The 21,032-nt window shown below is 42.1% G+C and overlaps 2 long non-coding RNA genes across 3 annotated transcripts in view; both read right to left on the bottom strand.

The window, feature by feature from the left end:
* Nucleotides 1-337: 337 nt before the first annotated feature.
* LOC125911832 (uncharacterized) lies at nt 338-18,894 on the bottom strand. 2 transcript variants are annotated; one of them, XR_007454473.1, is made up of 3 exons: nt 18,519-18,894; nt 16,025-16,094; nt 338-7,511 (listed from the first exon to the last, which is right to left on the bottom strand). It is a non-coding gene; the product is annotated as an uncharacterized LOC125911832 (long non-coding RNA). The 2 variants fall into 2 exon arrangements; XR_007454472.1 differs by having other exon boundaries at nt 18,547-18,888.
* A 1,912-nt stretch (nt 18,895-20,806) lies between these two features.
* The window catches only part of LOC125911837 (uncharacterized), a 35,194-nt gene continuing 34,968 nt past the window's right edge, over nt 20,807-21,032 (bottom strand). The window contains exon 5 of the long non-coding RNA XR_007454478.1: nt 20,807-21,010. This is a non-coding gene — a long non-coding RNA (uncharacterized LOC125911837). The remainder of the gene's footprint in view (nt 21,011-21,032) is intronic.

Here is a 21,032-nt window from a genome sequence, read left to right as displayed (position 1 = left end):
AGCCAGGTGGAGCTATTTGAGGAAGGCTTAAAATTCTAGAGTCATGAGTCTGCATTTAGTTCTGTGCGCGGTTAAGGTAATTCCTAAGAAGGGGCGTGATAAGGTGGAAGCCTTGATTGAGAAGGTGAGTCTGGGTCTGGTGTGTGGGAGTGGCCGGAGGTGGAGCCCCAGTGAGAAACACACTAGGGAGGACTGGGGGCTCTGATTGGTGACCTAGGTACGAGTGGAGCGCAGGCTTGTCTTTTTTTTTCAGGTTTGTGTCTTAAACAGACAAGAGAGTTGGGCATGCCATCATGACTGCATTATTTAGGGCAAGCAGAGGACAGTAAGGAGGCGTGCATGTTGTTTTCATGACAAGCAAGCTAGGATATGGAGATACGATGAAAATAAGCAGCTCAGCCTCACTACACAAATAATTACTTTTAAAAATCTGCGGTCATCAGGTCAAAGGAATTAGCTACTACCTGTCTGAGCAAGTGGTTCCAAGTATGTTTAATGATCTTCATTGGCCTGAGATCTTTTTTTTAAGCCCTCAAATAATTAGAGCAGTTCTTTTGTCAAATTTAGGTGGATCCTCTTGCTATTAAGGGTCATGAACCACAGGTAACCATTACTATTTGGCAAACATGTTGAGAACAAAGGCAGGACCTTCTCCTTTAGGGGGAACCTCGCAGTGGGTTCAGCACGGAGTACACAGAAATGAGTGCCTCGCAAATACATGTGGCCTTGACTTCCTAGCAACTGAGAGAGCTTTCTCCTTATGTCCCATACAGAGCCGGCACTCACATGCTTCTAGCAATGCTCAAAGAGCTACTGGGGCTCCAAACATTTGTGCCCAACATCAGTTCTCTGACTGTGCTTTAATCACATACATTCACAGGGGGTTTTGCCTTAAGAAATGAGCCTTAGGGTTCTTCGATGTTGGTAGTATCCTGTGAACAGAAGAGGATTTGAAACTGCAGGCACATAGATGTTCATTTAATCATTCAACATACTTACTATGTACCCACTATGTACCAGGCTCTGTTTATGGCACTAGAAATATATCAGTGAACAACACAGGCAGTCCTGCCCTCATGAAGGTTACCATCTAGTCAAAGAAGACAGGTAACAAACAATAAACGTAACTAGTAAGTTGGAAAGTGTGGAGTGCTATGGAGCAAAGGAAGAGTGTGAGGATTGGGGCCAGTGTCACAATTTTAAATAAGGTGGTCAAGGTAGGCTTCATTGAGATGGCGACATTGATCAGAGACCTGAAGAAGATAATCGTCTGTGTTGTTCCTTACTTATTATACTTAAAACCTTTCTTAAAGCATCAAACGTAAGGTAAAAATGAGGCATCAACATCTGGTATAAGCGGAATTGGGGACTAGCCTTCTTGTTGCGAAACTAACCAGACACATATTCAATATACTTGCATTTTAACAAATGCGACCGGATAAAACTTAATTTTCTGAGGTAGAATGTGCTAAAATAGCACTCCAAAACCCTTTCTGGGTAACAAAGTTGCCCCGTTAAAACTCTGGCCCTGTCAGTGCCTTTCTGTCAGGTACCATACTTTCTCTGAAAACCACAATAAGAACTGCTCTTTTATCAAGATTAGAAACAGATACCAAATGTTTAAAGGGGATAATTAATAGCCAACAGCAAATCTTTGCATTAATGCAGTGGCAGGTGAATGAGTTATGAAAATTCCCTTTACCAGAGAAACAATCAGCTGCTTTACCACTCACCCTGCAGCCTTTATTTCTCGCTTGGAAAAAAGCCATATTTATGGCTTTTATGGGGGAAGAAAAGAGGCCAGGAATTCTGTGTTGGATAAATTTGATATCTGTCTAACCAATGATAACAATTCACGTTTAAGTGCGTATTGTTAAAACCATAATCTCCGTTCCAGATTCTAAGCTATCGTAATACGTGTGTTTTCAAGCCTTTTGGATTCCAAATGGCTCCCAGATCTAGAAAGTTATCTTACTGCTCAGCCAGGCAGGGGTTTGGTCTTGCACAGAGCCAGTTTCAACAAAGTCCCTGAAACACAACGTGTTCTGAGAAATTAGAAAGTATGCAGCGTGTGTTTCTTTTACATGATTATAACTCGGTTTCTGAGTGGTTTTCATACTAAGTGGTTCTGCTCCGAGATTTCACCCCCAATATCACCTCCACATTTCTACGTCCTGCCTGCATTTCTCTGGTAGCTCATATATCTTCAACTTCTGACTCTGCTCAACCCGGTTCAGGCCTTCCTCAATTCTAAGCTGCCAGAGTATCATGGCTGAAATACTTGAATACTCATGTGAAAGGAACTCAATCAACTTCTGCTTTTGTGTCATTTAGCAACAGTTGCTCTATTTCCTTCTCTTCTATTAAGCAATTCTGTTTGCACAGAAAAAACATAACCAACAAATGACTCTTCTTTTGTTTACCAAGTACTAAAAGCAGTGATAATAAACTAAACCATGCCAGACATTTACATAACCTACTCCACACTCACATGGCAATGTCACATAGGGCTACGCGATGTGAGCCCCTTCAGAGGAGAAATGACAAAGAACTTCAAGGACAAGAAGAATTGCTTTTACCAAGAAAAAAGAAGCATGGTTTAATTGTGATTTGACTTGACAAGGGACGCGTCCTGCTTTGAACAAAAACACAGGAGCCTCTTGGGCAAATTAGCAGGTTGATGTTGAATACACCGGTTTATCTTTCCCATCTTTTGCCAGATGCTCCATTTCATGGGTTGGTCTAGAACCACAAAATATATCCTATTAAAGCACAGGAACAAAATAGATGCTTTCTTCCACAGGAAGGCTCAACATGTAAATAACCACTGTCTCTTTGACCTATATCCATCCCTGAGGCTGCACTCGTGACTTTCTACAAGCACCAAGCACCCCTGTATCTCACTATCACCCCAACCATCCTGCTATTGTGTAGATGAATTAACTGTGACAAGATGAAGTGACTTGCTCAAGATCCAGTCACCAGAACTAGCACTCAGGTGCTCTTTTGCCCAAGGTTACACAGATAATTAATGAAAGGTGATATCATTCCCTGCCTTCCAGCTTCTGGCAACACCCAACTTCCCCACCTTCTAGTATCTGCCTCAACGCACCTCACCTGTGCCCTGCACTCAACCAGAATGTCTGACTGCCAAAACATGCATTTGAACCCGTGTTTCTTCTACGTCATTTGGTTGAGTGCCACCTGTCTTAAAAGCAGGGCTGATGTACAAAATATTTAACCACTGCTATGGTCTAAGCACTTGACCATTCAGAAAGGATATTGGCTTAATGCTGAATCAGGGACCTGGAGGCTCCCCTCCCCCCTCAATAGGCCCTGTTAGCTGCAGGTGTGTGGGGAGATCAGAGGGACCCCTAGGGGCAGTTTCTAAAGAGAAAGGTGTAAAGGATCCAGTCTTCCATAATCTGTGCACCACGTGTACAATGCTTCCAATTTATTATTCATTCAACAAATATTAAGCACCTACAATATGTTTTTCCTTGTGGGAAAAAGAAAAGCAGTCAGACACACCCTCACGTCCTACCTTGTTTCTCGATGGAAGAGACAAGAAATGTCTGTCAATAGTTACAACAGAAACCAGAAAATTGTTTTAAGATAGGTCCAGGAAGATGGGTATGGCTGTTGACAAAAGGAGGCATCGTTTGTGGTTATGCATCACAGAAGGCCTTCTGGGAGGCTCATTTCAGCCATGGCTCTTAAAGGGTGGGGAGGATTTGGGGAGGAGGAGCTAAAAGGGACAGTATTCCAGGCTTTGGGAAGAAGTGCACACAAAAGTAAGAAATGGTAGACTACAGATGTAGTCTAGCTGGCTGGCCGTCACTGGTGGCACGTTTACAGGCATCAGCACCAAGGAGTGTGGCCATAGGAAAGGAAGGGGTTAGCAACGACTGAATGAATACTCCAGAGCACTGCTTCCTGGGCTTCAGGGCATGCTCCCTGGGAGCCCTCTCATTTCTAAACTGGTCAGGCACCCCTCCCCCAATTTCTGACTCTACTAGAGAACAGGCAGGCATTGGCTAAATGGACCAAGGGATTACATGCCCTTGCCAGGCTCTGATGGGCCAGGGAAGAACTGGCGATTGAACGCTGCCCTTGGAATCACTGCCTGGGAACAGGATGCATTCTCCAGCCTGCTTGGAGGCAGCCCAGCACTGAGTCTGGCTCTACTCCAGCCTGGTTCCAAAGCCAGAAGTGGGAGTATGTGACAATGGGCCGTGAGTGCTCCCTCGTTCCTCAGTTGGGGCTGGAGGTGGGAGAGGGGAGGGTTTGTTAAAAGTAGATCTAAAATAGGAGTAGGCAGAGAACACTGTGTGAAGTCATTTAAGAAGAATGATCGACTCTCAGAGTTTGCTCTAGACTAAATTGGAAGAGATTTTTTTCAAAGTTGCTTTTACCATCTCCTATCGAATATACGGGTCCCTCATTATTTTAGTTCGATGATGGAAACCAGCAACTTGCTAATTGGAAAGAGCATGGGCTTTGGAGTTCCACCAATCTGGCCCCAGCTCCTTCCTTGTCAGGAAGAGAACATGCTTCCTATTTACCTAGAAATGATGCACTGGCAGGGAGGGTTCACGGATTCAAGATGAGGTCTAGGAAAAAGGAAGTTAGTAAATAAGAAGTTGTCAGTGCTTCTCTACCATGATGCAAGAACGATGGAACTCTGTTCTCCCTGACTGGTAGTCTTAAACAGAAGTATTTGCACAGCAAGTACAGAGAGGAAAACCAGCTCCCCTGGTCTAAAGGCTGTGCTCCCTGCGAACAGCCAGCTCCTTCTGTTCTTATTCTACACCCCAGAATCTGCCTTTACATCTACAATCCAGTTTCCTGAGTAGACTTGCTTTAGAGCATCCTGTGTATATAACCAGCTCCAATTTTCAAACAAAGCCTTTCTCCTATTGCATTGTTTTCCATATTGGAGACTTTAATCAAATTCTCAGAGGTCCACGAATTCTTTAGAATAACTTTTAAAAGTTGTGTTTTCATTTGAAAGATCGCATAAACATTTTAACACAAGCATCACCTGGATCACCATCTTTTTACAGAGTAATGCTCTGTAATATCAATGCCCAGACTGGATTTGCATTGATGACTATTTTGGTCAAGTGACCATCTAAAGTCTCATAATGTAAGTGTGAAAGCAATAGTTCTCAAATGGGGATATATTCAAGGGTCCACACGTTTTCAAGTCTGAGAAACATTTCTTAACTATCAATAACATGACAGGCTGGTTTATCTATCAGTCTCTTGTAAGTTTGGCTATGATGAATTGATCCCTCCCAGCTTAATCACCCTGAATGAAGGGACCCAATAGTTATTGCATCTGTAGAGCTAAAGATCAGATCTGTGGTATCTGTACCAATACACTGCCAGTCAGTGAAGCAACCAGTTAAATGACCTCCTCCTGAAAAGCTCTACTCTCTTGTATGTGACACATAGATTGTGAATGGCCATCAGAAAAACTAATCTTAGATCTGAAATAGAAGACCTTTTGATCTCTACTCTCAACTTTGTAAAATGCAGGTGAAGCTACCTCCACTACTATTAATAGGGATATTGGGCTAATAATTCCAGACTTTCCGCCGTGCCAGGTCTGTCTGGCCCTGCTCCTGACTCAGTACTCTTATCTTAAGGAGATTATGATGTGCCAAAGACCAGTGAGATGAAAGAGGCATGAGAAAGAACATTTGGAGAAAGTCATACCTGAGGTCTGCAGGCTAACTCAGGTAGGACTATGAAAAGTTTCTTTAGGCAAATCATGCATCTGAAAGACGTCTCTGAGTCTAGGTCAGAGTAGCAGTATTCATGTTTTGGATGCAAATAACAAAGTCACCAAGGGGACTCATTTGTTCTCGTAACTGGCAGTGCAGAGGTCGATCCGACTTCGGGTGTAGACTCAGTGGCTCAGCACTGCCATCAGGACAATTTCTTCCTGCCACTCTGCCCTGCCAAACACAGCATTGGCTCCAACCTCAGGCTGGCTCTCCTCGTGAACACAGGATGGATGGCTGCCAGCAACACGTAGACCATGCGCTTCCTCCTTTGGGGATGCTTTTATTCAGCATACCAAGCAACAATTCCAAGATTTCACCCTGATTAGAGTCCTTGAGATCTCTCTTCTCCAACATTCACATCGAATCAATCAGAAAACGATGGATTCTACCTTCAAAATATATATGGCATCCAACCACCTGTCACCACCCTATTGCCATATTTCACCTGGATTACTGGAGTCACCTCCTAACTGGTCTCCCTGCTTCTGCTCCTATTCCCCCTAAAGCAGCCTGTGTGATACTTTAAAAATGTAATTCAGATCATGTCACTGCTCAGAATCTTCCAATGGCTCCCCATCGCACTTGCGAATGAGCCAGCGAGTTTGCAATGCCCTGTTAAGTGCCTGATCTGGCCCCCGGCACCCTTTTGGGACCTCAGCCCCTGCCACACCCCCTCCCTTTCTCACACCAGGTGTGCTCAGCTTCTGATCAGGGACATTATACTGGCTGTCCTCTTTGCCCAGGACACTCATCTTCTGAAGAGCCACACGGCTCACTTCCAAGTCACTTTGTCGGTGAGACCTAACCAGGTCAGCCCATTGAGAACCACAATGTCTGCAAGACCCTCTGCACTCACAATCTCCCTACCCTGCTTACTTTTTTCTCTAGTACTGCTCACCTAGTGTACTCATTGATTTATTGACTCCTCCCAGCAAGAACGTAAGAGATTTATGTCTATTCGTTTCCCTGATACAGGTGCTCAAAAAGGTTTGCTGAATGAATGAATGCATCAGCCCGGCTCTGACACCTCACCTACTTCTGAACTCTTTTTTTTTTTTTCCAATGTTTATTTTTTGAGAGAGAGAGAAAGAGAGAGACAGAACGTGAGGGGGGGAGGGGCAGAGAGAGAGAGGGAGACACAGAATTCGAAGCAGGCTCCAGGCTCCAAGCTGTCAGTACAGGGCCTGATGCAGGGCTCGAACTCATGAACCACGAGATCATGACCTGAGCCGAAGTCAGATGCTCAACCGACTGAGCCACCCGAGCGCCCCTACTTCTGAACTCTTATGGGAAAATGCCTAAGACCATAAAGTTAGGAGCAGGACCTACCAAAGTTGGACTACGCTGGATGTCTCCAGAGAATTCTGATTGGAATTTTGATTATGTTCTAAGAAAGAAAATGATAGGAATCAACAGACAATCGGTGGGGTTAACAACACCTATGGTGCTTATGTAAAATGATGGTTCTTGGGTCCAACCACAAACTTACAAATCAAAATTTCAAGGGACAGGGATTATAAAAATCTCCATCTTCTTTTGTTATTTCTTTCTTTCTCGTTTCTCCTTCTTCTCCATCTTCTTCTTTGTCTTCGTCTTCACCCTCATCTTCATCTTCATCTTTTTAAATCAGCAGCTCCAGGTGATTCTTCTGTTCATTAAAACTGAGAATAGTTTGGGGAGTGTGTATCCATACTTGGCAGGAGCAGCACAGGTGTACTGTGAGACATAACAAGTATGACAAAGACAACTGAGATATAATAAACAGTATTTTTTAATGTTTATTTATTTTTGAGAGAGAGAGAGAGAGAGAAAGAGAATGAGCAGGAGAGAGGCAGAGAGAGAGCTAGAGAATCCAAAAGGGTCTCTGTGCTGACAGCCCGAGGCGGGGGCTCAAACTCACAAACCATGAGATCATGACCTGAGTTGAAGTGGCATGCTTAACCGACTGAGCCACCCAGGTGCCCCAAGAATATTTTTTTGGTTGTTTATTTTGAGAGAGAGGGGGAGAGAGAATTCCAAGTAGGCTCTGCACTGTCACTGCAGAGACCGAAATAGGGCTTGATCTCATGAACCATGAGATCATGACCTGACTCAAAATCAAGGGCAGATCCTTAACCAACTGAGCCATCCAGGCACCCACAGAAGAATACTTCGAAGTCGAAACTGTTAATGAACTTTGGGAGTTGGAGTTCTCTTTAGATAATTATTTCCTTTTGTTTGCATAAATCTTTGTTTCTTGATTTTTCCATACAAATAATCAATATTCAAAAAACAATGGTATTTTTGTCACTTAAATAGAATTAGATTAACATTTTGTTAAATTTCATGCCAGTTTATAGGACTAGATTTTGCTTTTGACATTTTAATAATCATATTTAATCAATCTCTGAATCTGAAGGACAGTTTTTAGTGAAGTGCTATTTTTTGTTCAACAATAAAATTATCATTGTTTTTATCCAACTTATTTAAACAAACAAACAAAAAGTTCACCCATTTCTCTTAGCCCTACCACTCCCTGCCTCTGGCAACCACCAATCTGTTCTTTGTATCTATGAGTTTAATTATATGTTTTTTTCTAGATTTCACATATAAGAGAGATCATATGATACTTGTCTTTCTCTGGCTTCTTTCATTTAACACAATGCTCTCAAAGTCCTTTCGTGTTGTCACAAATAGCAAGATTTCAATCTTTTTTATGGCTGAGTAACATTCCATTTGTGTATTTGTGTGTGTGTGTGTCCCCCGATTTCTTTATCCATTCATCTATTAATGGACACTTAGACTGCTTCCATGTCTTGGCTGTTGTAAATAATGCAGCAATGAACATGGGGGTGCATATATTTTTGAATTAATGCTTTCATTTTCTTCAAATAAATATCCAGAAATGGAATTGCTGGATCACATGGTAGTTTTATTTTGAATTTTTTGAGGATCCTCCATAGTGTTTCCATAGCAGCTGCACCAATTTACATTCCCATCAACAGTGCACAAGGGTTCCCTTTTCTCCACATCCTCACCAACATTTGTTATTTCTTCTCTTTTGGAGAATAGTCATTCTGACAGGTGTGATGGTGATATCTCATTATGATTTTCATTTGCATTTACCCAATAATTAGTAATGTAGAGCACCTTTCCACGAACCTATTGGCCATCTCTATATCTTCTTTGGAAAAATGTCTATTTAGATTCCCTGTCCATTTTTTAATTGGATTGTTTATTTTTTTGCTATTGAGTTGTTTGAGTTCTTTATATATTTTGGATATTAGGTTCTTATTAGATATATGATTTGCAAATATTTTGTCCCATTCAGTAGGTTGCATTTTGATTTTGTTGATTGTTTCCTTTGCTGTGCTTTTTAGTTTGATGTCATCCCACTTATTTATTTTTGCTTTTGCTGCTTTTGCTTTTGGTGTCAGATTCAAAACATATCACCAAGACTTATGTCAAGGATCTTACCACCTATGTTTCCTTCTAGCAGTTTTTTTTTTTTAATGTTTATTTATTTTTGAGAAAGAGAAAGAGAGAGAAAGCATGAACAGGGGAGGGACAGAGAGAGAGAAGGGAACAGAGGATCCAAAGCAGGTTCCAGGCTCTGAGCTGTCAGCACAGAGCCCGACACGGGGCTCAAACCCATAAGCCGTGAGATCATGACCTGAGCCAAAGTCTGACATTTAACTGACTGAGCCACCCAGGCACTCCTTTAATCCATTTTAATTTTTGTGCATGTTATAAGATAGTGGTTTAGTTTCATTCTTTTGCATGTGGCTGTCCCAGGTTTCCTAACACTATTTACTGAAAAGACTGTACTTTTCCCATCATATATTCTTGGCTCCTTTGTTATTATTGACCGTATAGAGGCACCTGAGTGGTTCAGTTGGTTAAGCATTCAACTCTTGGTTCTGGCTCAGGTCATGATCTCACGGTTCATGGGTTTGAGCCCTGAATTGTGCTCCTGTCTCTCTCTGCCCCTCCCCCCCCCAAAAAAAATACATACATACATACATACATACATAAACTTAAAAAAATAATGGACCATATATGTGTGGGTTTATTTCTGGGCTCTCTATTCTGTTCTATTGATCTATGTTTGTTTTTAGTGCCAATACCGTATTGTTTTAATTACTAAAGCTTTGTAATAGTTTGAAATAAGGGAGTGTGACACCTCCAGCTCTGTTCTTCTTTCAAAAGATTGACTATTCCAGGTTTTTTATGGTTCCATACAAAGTTTAGGATTTCTATTTTTTTTTTTTTTTTTTTTTTAGGATTGTTCTATTTCTGTGAAAAATGCCATTTGATAGAGCTTTCATTGAAACTGTAGATTGCGGGGCACCTGGGTGGCTGTCAGTTAAGCGTCCGACTTCGGCTCAGGTCATGATCTCACAGTCCGTGAGTTCGAGCCCTGCGTCAGGCTCTGTGCTGACAGCTCAGAGCCTGGAACCTGCTTCAGATTCTGTGTCTCCCTCTCTCTCTGACCCTCCCCCGTTCATGCTCTGTCTCTCTCTGTCTCAAAAATAAATAAAACATTAAAAAAAAATTTAAAAAAAAAGAAACTGTAGATTGCTTTGGATTGTATAGACATTTTAACAATATTAATTCTTCCAATCCATGAGCATGGACTATTTTTCCATTTATTTGTGTCTTCTTCAATTTCTTTCATTAATGTCCTAGAGTTTTTAATATATAAGTCTTTCACATCCTTGGTTAAATTTTTTCCTAGGTATTTTATTCTTTTTGATGTGAGATTATTTTCTTAATTTCTCTTTCTGATAGCTCACTTTTAGTATATAAAAATGAAACATAATTTAAAAAAAATTTTATGTTTATTCATTTTTGAGAGACAGAGTGTGAGGGGGAGGGAAAAAGAGAGGGTGAGACCCAGACTCTGAAGCAGCCTCCAGGCTCTGAGCTGTCAGCACAGAGCCCCATGCAGGGCTCAACCCACAGACTGTGAGATCGTGACCTAAGCTGAAGTCAGATGCTTAACTGACTGAGCCACCCAAGTGCCCCAAAAAATGAAACATATTTTTTTAGTATAAGTTTTGTATCCTGCAATTTTATTGAGTTTGTTTATTCTAACAGCTTTTTGATGTATTCTATAGGATCTTCCTGTATACATTATTATGTCACCTGCAAATAATGAGTTTTACTTCTTTCTTTCTGATGTAGATGACTTTTGTTTCTTTTTCTTACCTAATTGCTCTGGCTAGGACTTTCAATAACATGTTGAATAAAAGTGCAAGGGTGGACATCCATGTCTTATTCCTGATCTTAGAGGAAAAGCTTTCAGCTTTTCACCATTGAGTATGATCTTAGCTGTGGACTCGTCATATATGGCCTTTATTATGTTGAGGTATGTTCCCTCTACACCCACTTGGTGAGAGTTTTTGTCATAAATGGATGATAAATTTTGTCAAATGCTTATTCTATCTACTGACCTAATCATATTTTTATCCTTCATTTTGTTAATGTGGTGTATCTCATTGATTGACTTGTAGACATCACACCATCTTTGCATTCCTAGAAAGAGCCCACTCAATCATGGTATATGATCCTTTTAATGTATTGTTGAATTTGGTTTGTTTTTTATTGAAGATTTTTGCATCTATACTCATCAGGGATATTGGCCAGTAATTTTCTTGTGGCATCCTTGCCTGCTTTTGGTAACAGGATAATGCTGACCTTGTAAAATTCATTTAAAAGAGTCCCTAAAAAAAAAAAAAAAAAAAAAAGCCACCTGGGTGGCTCAGTCGGTTAAGTGTTCAACTTTGGCTCAGGTCATGATCTCACAGTTTGTGGTTCGAGGCCCACATCAGGCTCTGTGCTGATATCTCAGAGCCTGGAGCCTGCTTCAGATTCTGTGTCTCCCTGTCTCTGCCCCTTCCCCACTCGTACTCTCCCTCTCTCTCTCTCTCTCTCAAAAACAAATATTTTTTTTAATTTTAAAAAGAGTTCCCTGCTCTTCTATTTTTGAGAAAAGTTTGAGAAGGATTTGTATTAATTCTTCTTTGAATGTGTGATAGAATTCACTAGTAAAGTCATCTGGTCCTGGACTTTGTTTGTTGGGAAGTTTTTGATTACTGATTCAATCTCCTTATTAGAAATTAGTCTATTCAGATTTTCTATTTCATCGTGATTCAGTCTTGGTAGGTTGTGTATTCTAGGAAGTTATCCATTTTTTCTAGTTTGTCCAATTTGTTAGTGTAAATTATTTATAGCAGTCTCTATTAATAATTTGTATTTCTATGGTATCAGCTGTAACATCTCTTTCATTTCTGATTTTGAGTCCTCTTTTTTTCTTGGGGAGTCTAGCTAAACAGTTGTCAATTTTGTTTATCCTTTCAAAGAACAGCTCTTAATTTCATTAATCTTTTCTATTATCTTTTTAGTTTGCATTTCATTTATTTCTGTTCTAGTCTTTGTTTACCCTTCTACTAACTTTGGGCTCCATTCGTTCTTTTTCTAGTTTCTTGAGGTGTAGAGTTAGGTTGTTTATTTGAGGTTTTTCTTGTTTCTTGAGGTAGGAATTTATCACTATAAACTTCCTTCTTAGAACTGCTTTTGCTCTTAACAATAGAGAACAAACTGATGGTAACTGAAGGGGAGTGGGCAGGGGGGAAGGGTTAGATAGGTTATGGGTATTAAGGAGGACACTTGTGGTGAGCACTGGGTATCATATGTAAGTGATGAATCACTAAATTCATACCTGAAACTAATGTTACACTGTACATTAACTAACTGGAATTTCAATAAAAACTTTGAAAGAAAGGAAAAAAAACTGCTTTTGCCACATCCTATAAATTTTAGCATGTTACATTTCCATTTTCATTTGTTTCAAAGTATTATTTTATTTCTCTTTTCTTTCTTTGTTGAACCACTCGTTATACAATAGCATGTTGTTTAATTTCCACATTTGTGAATTTTCCAGTTTTCTTCATGTAATTAATTTCTAGTTTCATACCACTGTGGTCAGAATAGTTGTTCGATATGATTTAATCTTCTTTAATGTATTAATACTTGTTTTGTGGCATATGGTCTATCTTGGAAAATGTTCCATGTGTACTTGAGAAGAATGTATATTCTGCTGCTTTTGGATGGAATATTTGTATATATCTATTAAGTCTCTCTGGTCTAACACATCATTTAAGGCCAATGTTTCCTTATTGATTTTCTGTCTGGATTATCTATCCATTGATGTAAGTTGGGTATTAATGTCCTCTACTAGTCTTGTATTGCTATTTTTCCTTTAGATCTATTAATATTTGCTTTATATATTTGAATGTTTCTCTATTGGGTATGTATTCACAAATGTTGTATCTTCTTGTCGGGTTGACCCCTTTATCATGTGACAACTTGCCTTGTCTCTTACAGTCTTCTGTCCGAAAGTCTATCTTGTCTGACAGAAGTCTAGCTATTCCAGCTTTCCTTTGGTTTCCATTTGCACGGAATATCTTCTTCCGTCCCTTCACTTTCAGATGTAAGGGTGTGTCCTTACATCGAAAGTGAGTCTCCTGCAGATAGAACACAGAGGGGTCTTGGTTTTTTTTATCCATTCAGCCACTCTGTCTTTTGATTGGAGAATTTAGTCCATCTATATTTAAAATAATTATTGATAGGTATGTGTTGGTTGCCAGTTTATTAATTGTTTTCTGGCTGTTTTTACAGTTACTCTCTGTTTCTTTCTTCCTCTGCTGCTCTCTTCCTTTGCGGTGTGATGACTTTCTCTAGTGGTATGCTTACATTCCTTTCTGTTTATCTTTTGTGTATTTACTACAGTTTTTACTGTGTGATTACATTAGGTTTATCTGTGACAACTTATATCTATAACAGTCTATTTTAAGTTGATAATGCTGGGGCACCTGGCTGGCTCAGTGAGCTGGGCGTCTGACTTTGGTTCGGGTCATGATCTCATGGTGTGTGGGTTCGAGCCCCATGTTGGGCTCTGTGCTGGCAGCTTAGAGCCTGGAGCCTGCTTGGTATTCTGTCTCTCTCTCTCTCTCTCTCTCTCTCTCTCTCTCTGTCTCTCTCTTCCCCTCCTCCATGCACACTCTTTCTCTCTCTCTCAAAAAATAAGCACTAAAAAAATTTAAGTAGATAATACCTAATTTGATCCCATCCTTTTTATAAGGATGCTAATCATATTGGATTAGGTGCCATTCTACTCTTAATCTTAACTAATTATTTCTGCAATGACTCTATTTCCTAATAAAGTCACATTCCAAGGTACTGGGAGTTAGGACTTCAACATATGAATTTGTTGGGGACACAATTCAATCCATAACACCATCCCTTTCTCTTTGTGATTTTAAGATCCCTAAACAACTTTCTGGTTACTAGGGTGGTTCCCCAGGTACCCAGGATTTAGCAGAGGATCGTGGAGAACATATATCCAAGAGGATCCTCTCTTGGTCACTAGAGATGAGTATCTCCATTGTGAACTGATGTTCCGTTCTTTCAAGAGTCTTCAGTGAGTCTGGCTAGCATGACTCGGTCCCTGAGAGCCTGGTCACTCTGGTTATATTGACAATGTGAATTTGGGGAACTACACAATAGTGACGAGCAGTCATTAGGCCCAGTTTGCAGAACTGGTTGACTTCTCTCTCTGACATTAATGTATCCTCTCTATAACTGCAATCTCTCTAACTCTATCCATTTTGGAAGGTTCAAAAAACAGCTAATAATGTCAGGAGATGTGCCTAGTGAACATCCTCCACCAGTCCTGTTTCTTGGCAATCTCCACACCCAACCTACTTCTAAGGTTCCGGGCCTGACATCCGCAGATATGAAGTATGTTATACAGCATGCCCTCATTAAAAACGGAATTGAGGTACCTAAGGCACAGGGGGAGATTCCCAGATATTTTACCACAGTTAGTCCATTCTATCACTGGCCCCATCTTTCTTGAACAACAGGCATTTTGAAAAGGAGTTAACTTCTGAAAGCTAGTTTGCACAACAAGGTAGCTAGAGCTATCAACCCAGGAAAATATCCACCTATCTTTCCTATGCTCTGTGACAGGATAGCCCCCAGTATCTTTTGTAACTTGGAGCCTTCATGGAGGAGAAGAAAGGTCTTGATTTCAACTTAAACAAATATTCTTGCTTGCATATCCTTTTCTGATTCCATCAAATATCTTTCTCTCCCTGGAGAGAACGCAAGGCTAAGGCGTAAGTGGAGGTTCTTAGAGGCCTCAGACATTATCATAAACTTGAAAAAATGCTTTCTTATATTAGCTTAGCCATTTTATCAATTAATCTCCTTGTTCTATCCATGGAAAAGGATATCATCAAATAGTTCAGTTATGGTTGGCTAAATATATTACATGAACCCTGTGGGCCATTAGCACCAACTCTAAGTTTGAGAGTTTTAGATCTACTCCAGCTTTAAAACTCAAAACAGAGGAGCCAAAACTTGAATGCAATGAAATTTGCAAACCCTAGTGGCTGACCCAGAAATTTAATACAACAAAATCTGAATACAGGAGAAGCTCTCTTAATGGAACATTACTTAACCAACTTACTGGATTACCTTTGCTCTCTAACTCTCTTTAACCCCCAATGATGCCAGGTGCACTGAATGTTAGCAGGCTACTCTTTATCACAGTATTTTTCAAAGTGTAAGTCTTCATATCAATTTACTGGGTTGACATAAATTCACTGAGTCATGACTGGCATTTTTAAAATGAAACAGTACAGAACAGTTATATTGTATGCTTAAAATCAGTTATTTATTCTAAAATGTGTTTATATTTATGGCATCAAAAGTGAAACATGAGTGCAAAAAAAAGAAAACCCAGAACAAGTAAATTTTAAAGCCAGACATGAAAAATAATGTAAAAATGAAGTTGAACACTTTGAAAAGACTATAAAGGCAGGTCACTAAAAAATAAATAACAAAAACTGATGTCAAATTAGTTGCAAGCTGGAAAACTAAAAAATGAGGAAAGAAATTATAAAGCCTAAAACAACTCCACACTAATATTGTTTACAAGTGTCTTTAAACTCTCTCTCCCGCTATAGAAAAACAAAGGTTGGCAATCCTAAACCCAAGGTATCAAGAGTGGGGCTTATGCAAGAAAAACAAGGAGCATTTCCAATCAGGAAACCCACACAGTGAGCCCCACACCTAAAAACTGGGAAATGAAGGTACAAGTATATGTTTTAAGTACAAATAAAAAGTTTAAGGTTTAAGTTGTCTTAGAAGTCTAAATCATACATGAAAAAAGGACTTACATATTTTTAAATTTTGGCCAGTCCGTAGAATATGATGGAATAGAATTTGAATGTTATAAACTCACTGCACCTATCAACAAAGGAAGGAATGACAAAGCATACCATTAATGTATCGGAGAATGTAATCAGATGGCTAGAGTATAAAACAACATGATCAGAGCAAAGTACAGAAAAAAATCATTGTCTCACATCAGGAAGGACTAACCACTTATAAGCTAAAGACTCATAATCAGCCCAGATAACTAGTTTTCTATGATGCTTTCCTGCCTCCTCCTTCTCGTTGTCCTCTTGCCCCACGAGAACTGGTTACTCCTTCATGTGCCACTTGCTGCTGTAAGTTTGTCTATTCAGGGACCTACCAGAGCCTCCGTAATAATTCCCTATACATCATCGTTTATAAATATGCATGTCCATTATCTAGATGCCAAGCTCCTGGAAGATAAGAACCAGGTGTTGCCTGGTATTCTCAGCATCAGCCTGGCGCCTGGCACTTGGTAGGTACTCAGTAAATTTTGTTAAATGAATGACTGTGCACATAGAAGTCAAGGTGTGGCCCTAATTTTCAATAAAAATGGAAGGCACCTTAGTTTGAAGTAAATTGTAAATCTGGCATTAAAAAAAAAAAAAAGGTTATAAGGGCACCTGGGTGGCTCAGTTGGTTAAGCATCTGACTCTTGATTCGGGTTCAGGTCATGATCCCAGTGTAAGGAGATCTGACCCAAGTTGGACTCCTCACGGAACCTGCTTGAGATTCTCTCTCCCTCTGTCCCTGTGCCCCTCCCCCATGTGCTTGTGTGTGTGTGTGTGTGTGTGTGTGTGCGCGCGCGCGCGCTCTCTTTCTCAAAAATAAATAAACTTTAAAGGAAAAAGGGTTACAGTAATACAAGCAGGATGGCACTGTTACATTTTTAAGCTCAAAAAGAAAATCACTGGCAAGGTCAAAGTTCAGTAGGCTGTTACAACCATTCTATTCACTTTGCCTTGACTCTGGATTTAATATGAACCTTTCTATAATTTTGGCTCCCTGTTTGGGATCTTGACACTTCAAAGGAAGTCCTCCTAAATAGTCAAGACAAGTATTCTGGTCACTGAAAAAGAAAATGTTTCCACCTCTCAAACTGGTAAGTTGATTTTCTCGCACAAATCCGTAAAGACTGATCTGGTCTGGGAAAAAAAATGGAGGAAAACCATTGTTTTACTCTCAGGTATGTCCCTCCACCTGTAAATGTCCAAAATATCACTTTTATTACTTAAATTACATAATTAAAGTAATTTTCCTGAGTAATGGTGTAATACATACTGACTGTAGAAAAGTTGCAAAGGTCTAAAAAGTATAAAGCAAGAGAAAACACACACACACACACACACACACACACACACATACACATACTCTCTCTCTCTCATAATCCTACTTCACCATGGTATCAACTCTAACATTTGATGCATTTGCTTCCAATTGTCTTTTTTGCAGTCTTCTTTATATAGCTGAGATTACTATACATGATACATTTTTACGGCCCTAATCTAACAAGATAAATTCACCTATCAAGTTTTCTTCTATTTACCCTGCCCCATGAAGAGTTTTCCTTTCCCATAACTTCAAACTTTCTAGAAAGACCTCTCTCTAGAACATAATATCAGTGAGATTCTATTCATCAATCAAAAAATGTTTATTGAACACAAGCTCTGTGCAATGTATCAAACTGATGACACTGAGTACAGACAGAAATAAAAGTGACTATGTTTAAAGAAATTAAAAAGCAGATTGAAGAAACAAACCTTCTGTACACAAAGAAAACATGTCAAGCGACCCCCTGTTTAATTAGGTGGCAAAGTAAAGAGGTACAGAAGGGGGGATACCAAAGGTAGCTTAAGAGTAAGTGGGTGCTCCTGGCTTCCACAAATAAGACTAGATACATTCTACATGAATCATTTCATTTAATCCTCCGGTGAACTTTGGGAGGTGAGTACTACTATTCTCTCCCTTTTACAGCAGTGGACACTGCAGTGCGAGGAGGCACGTAATTTGCCTCAGATCATAGAGCTAATATCTCAGTCTGTCTCCAAAGTTGGGCTCTTAACACTGCCTTCTATGCGATGTCCCAAAGGCTTAAGAGAGACTGGAGAGTCCAAGAAGAGGGGGAAACATCCAATCAAGTGTTAGCCGAAAGCAAAGTATGAGCTTGCAGTCTATGGTAGGGAGCAGAGGAGAAGAGGTAAACAAATGGAGTATTTGTCATTAGGTGATCTCTTCCTCGGGCAGGACCGGAATGGAGGCTAGAGGCCGTGGTCTGCCATTAAGATGCTCAGCCCTCCGGTCATATTGGAAGACGGGACTTCCCTGGGGATTTCCTGCCATCCTGAAGTCGGACAAGCTGCCTCACCTTCAGGTAGCCCTAACCCTTCACCCCACCCCTCCCTAAAGGTCTGGCGAGCTGGGGTTCTTGGAATAAAGATCCTCATTCTCCACGGACACTCACTGCTGCTCACGTACCTCGGCACACGCTCGCATTCACACACACCTTCTGCCTGGAAGAGAGAGCCCTCACGACTTCAACTTTCCAACGTGGGGCCCACAGAAATGAAGACCTCTGGTTCAGCACCGGGAGCCCCGGCTTGGTTGAGGACTCCCGCAGGAGTCGCACTGGAACCCCGACCACCGAGCTCCCGCCCTTCAGATCTGAGCACCCGCAGCGCGATGCACTCTTGGCCGCCGCCTTCCCCCGAGAGCACAGAGTGCCTGCGCTCCACTCTTAAATCCACGCTTAACTGAGCCGCAAGAGCAAATCTGAATGGGCCCCGGCGGGCCCTCCACCAGCCGCCCCTCCTTCCAGGTCTCTGCCCCGACTTCCGCTGAGCCCCTGGCGGCCAACGCCCCACCCCCCCTCCCCACCCGGACGCTCGGGCCCAGCCCGGCGGGCGTCCAGGCGGCGGCGACCAGCGCGGGAAAGAGAACTCTACGCCCCCTCCGACGTCAGGAACGGCTCGCCAGCCACCCCCTCCCCCCCCTTCCCCCCCCACCCCCGTACTCCTTCCCAGCGCCCGGCTTCAGGCGCCTTGGCCCCGGCACGGCCGGCGCGGGCCGGTCACAGCCACCCGCTGCCGCGCCCCGCCCGCGGGCGCGCCGCCCCCAGAGCCCCTGCCTCCCCCGCCGCCCCTCCCGCTCCGCCCTCCCCCCTCTCCGCGCCCACCCCGTCCCCTGACACCCTCTCCCTACTCGGTTCTCCTTCCCCTCTCTCACCCGAGCGCTGCCCCTTCCTCCTCCCCCGCGCTCGGCCGGGAGGGCCCCCCCCCTACCCCGCCGAGGAACGGACCCCTTCCCTCCCCCGGTTGCTGGAAGCTATGGAAGTTGAGGCCCCGGCCGCCAGCCCGCCTGCGTCCCAGCACTTCTGGACCCAGACTCAGCAAACACCCGGCGCTGAGCCTGCGACACCCGCGCAGCAGGTTAAAGGCGCGCAAGAGGGTTTCCACGAGGCTCTTTCAGCAAATTAAGCTTTTCACACGGTGGCTCCTTCCTTAGCGCCGGGGGAAGTAAGGCAAGGTTGCAGCTCCTGAGAGGAAATGTTCGGACGCAGAAGGGGTTGTGGCCCTGAGGCGCGGTGGAGAGTGGGCAAGATTTGGGGTGAAAGAGCAAAAGTCCGGGGCCAGACCTGCGTCTCCTGCGTCCTGGGCCTCTTCAAGGGGATCCTGCGTCCTGGGCCTCTTCAAGGGGAGCCCCCTTGACTTCCCTGCGTGCGCCCTCCAGGCCTTCAAGGTGCTAGAACCTTCTTTAGCATCTTTAGCGCCTTTCCTTGGTGGCCCTCAAGACTTCACTGAGAACAGAGGAGCCAGTATTTTAGGTTTAGGTGAGGGGATCACAACCCCAAATCTTAGGAATTTAGAGCCAACGTTCTGACTTGACCAAAAAGCAAAAGGATGTGCTCGAGGAAGAGAGTCGGATGGAACTACAAAAAGATGGTCAGACGGAGAATAAAAAGATTGGCTTATCTTGGCATTACCTCTAGCTAGTTTTAGGCCTTGAACAAGTCAGGGAAGCTCTTTGAGACCATTTGCCTATGAAATGGAATAATAATAAGCCCTACCCTCAATGTTATTGTAAGGAAAAGCAGATTGATGCATGTGACAATGTAAACTATAAATTGCCATACAAATTTAAGGTATTGTATCTTCAGAGATTTACGGCCCAGTCCAAGGAGAAAAAGAAACAAGATAGCTTAACCTTGACTTCTAAGAACACCACAGTGAAAGCCACATTTCCCAACATGGTTTTAGCCATACTTTGAAGAAGATCCCAGGGAGCTGTGGGACTGTCACAAAATTCTTGCAAAATCGTCTTAACCAGGATACTTGTATTTTACCTTCATTAAAAAAAAAAAAAATTGCTTGCCATTTAGTACCTCTGAGAAGAGGGGATGTTATGAATCAAAGACGGAGTGTAAAAATAGTGAAAAAGTAGATGGAGACTAGGAAATCATTCAGCTGAACCAAATAAAACAAGTTGTGTGTTTTACTACACAATCCCTCAGAGCCTTTGAATGCACATTGTGACTCAAAAGAGATTCCCAGGAATCTGCACGTGAGGCCTGATGGATCTGTCAAGAAATGCACCCGAACACCAAGCCTGTTCTTTATTCACATCTTCATCACAGGCCGATTGGACTAATCTCATACCCGGGATTTCTAAGCTTTGGGACCTCAGGCAAATCATTGCAATTTCCCCTTCTTCATCTGTAGCCAACTGCTTGCAAAGAATTAAAACCTCATAGATTCATTAACCCAACTTTTATTGAGGGCCTGTGTGCCAGGCCTAGCACAGCACGGTCGGCACACAAGCACAGGAAGCAAGTAAAAACTTCAGCCCTTAAGGAGTTCCAATGGCAGGAGGAGACGCACACAAACAATGAAGCGAAGACCGGTGCTGGCCATTCACCTTGAGCAGCTGTCGGTTGGCCTAGAGCAGAGGGATCTGGTCTCACACGCAGATGCCTACAGGGAAGAGATGGGGAAT

The sequence above is a fragment of the Panthera uncia genome, assembly GCF_023721935.1.
Source record: "Panthera uncia isolate 11264 chromosome C1 unlocalized genomic scaffold, Puncia_PCG_1.0 HiC_scaffold_3, whole genome shotgun sequence".
NCBI classification, from domain to species: domain Eukaryota; kingdom Metazoa; phylum Chordata; class Mammalia; order Carnivora; family Felidae; genus Panthera; species Panthera uncia.
This window is presented reverse-complemented; position numbering and strand designations above follow the sequence as displayed.